Raw genomic sequence first — 1,720 nt, forward strand, 5'->3', positions numbered from 1 at the left:
TATTATCTCCGTTTACGTATGTAGCTACACACACAATCGCTCCCGGATATTGCTATCACATTATCCTTTCTGAAGACAACTACGGTATCGTGAGCAGAAAGATGGAACCGGAAACCTTTTGTTCTGCGCGCAACGGGTCATACAAAGTGGATCACAGTAAGCAGCATCAAAGACTCTTTGTGACGCTATGCGGTGGTGTTTCTGATTTTGGATGACACCCTTCTATCGCGACGGAAGCGATAGAACACGAAGAGATGACAGACCAATGACGGTGTGACTCAAACTTCCAGTATCGTGTCTGTCGCCACCATACTACCTCCAGCATCAACCGAAAAATGGGGAAATTGGTTTTGTTTGCTTTCGACAAAATTGACCCTTTCGTTACCCGGTGAATTAGTGAGATGTTATTAGGTAACCATTCCTTCATTTATTTAGTATTACATACATCAAATTCAAGTTAAAACTGAATGAACAATATTTCTCCGTTCGTGGTTGCCGCTCTTCAACCTTGGTCACGCCCAAGGCGCGCTACCTGGTCCGCCTATTCTGTTATCTGTGCTCCACGTCTCCTTGTACCAATCAGATCAACTTTGCAGGGTTGTTGTTCGGCATTCTTGCAACATACCCTGCCCACCATATCCTTCCGGATTTGGCCACCTTTTGGATGCTGGGTACACCGTAGAGTGCAGCGAGCTCGTGGTTCATCCATCTCCGCCACACACCATTCTCCTGCACACCACCCAAGATCGTCCTTAGCACGAGTCGCTCGAAAACTTCGAGTGCTTGCAGGTCCTCCTCGAGCATGGTCCATGTCTCTTGTCCGTGGAAGACTACCAGTCTTATTAGCGTTTTGTACATGATGCATCTGGTGCGTTGGTCAATGCGTTTTAGATTGCAGCTTCTTCTGAACTGCCCATATTCGCATAGTCGATGTAACCACCAACGTCTGCTCTGATGGGAAAACACGATTTTATAGATTTTTTCCGGATTTACATATGCACCGACTATTTGAATTAAATAATCTGTCAGTTTCGTGGATTACAGCTACTAAAAGTGAGCCGCAATGATTTTAAGATGTTTCATGTAATTTTACCATATTTAATACGTGTACGTCAGCTTATGCGACCATTTAGTCGTTTTGATGAAAGATTACACGGATAAGTTGACGTAACAACCAGATTGCTATGACCGCTATGTTAGCTATTACGGTACCCGTTTTCTGAACACGTGTTAGATTTTTTTCCGGAATGTCCGTCTTCTTCTTCTTCTATATGGCTCTACGTCGCCACGGAGACTTGGCCTACCTCGCTTCAACTTAGTGTTCTTTGAGCACTTCCACAGTTATTAATTGAAGGGCTTCCTTTGCCTGCCATTTCATGCATTTGTATATTGTGCGGCAAGTGCAATGATACACCATGCCCAGGGAGTCGAAAAAAATTTCCCGACCGGAACGGGAATCGAACCCGGGTCTCCGGCTGAATGTCCGTATTCGTGCGTTAAATACATTTTTTGTTGATAAGCAGCAGTCCCGACTCGAAAGAAGATGTACTAACCGTGGTTTCAGAAACGTCACATTCTGAAAATGTGAACTATCTGATAGTGCGGTCGAGCGTACCATAAAGCGTGGGCATCGTAGTAAGACTCACAGTTAGTCGGCTTTAAATCAGACCGGACCAACTGTTTTTCAATGATTATGGGAAAATGTCCTGGAAGAAATTGG

The sequence above is a fragment of the Aedes albopictus genome, chromosome 3 (genome assembly GCF_035046485.1).
Source record: "Aedes albopictus strain Foshan chromosome 3, AalbF5, whole genome shotgun sequence".
Classification (NCBI taxonomy): domain Eukaryota; kingdom Metazoa; phylum Arthropoda; class Insecta; order Diptera; family Culicidae; genus Aedes; species Aedes albopictus.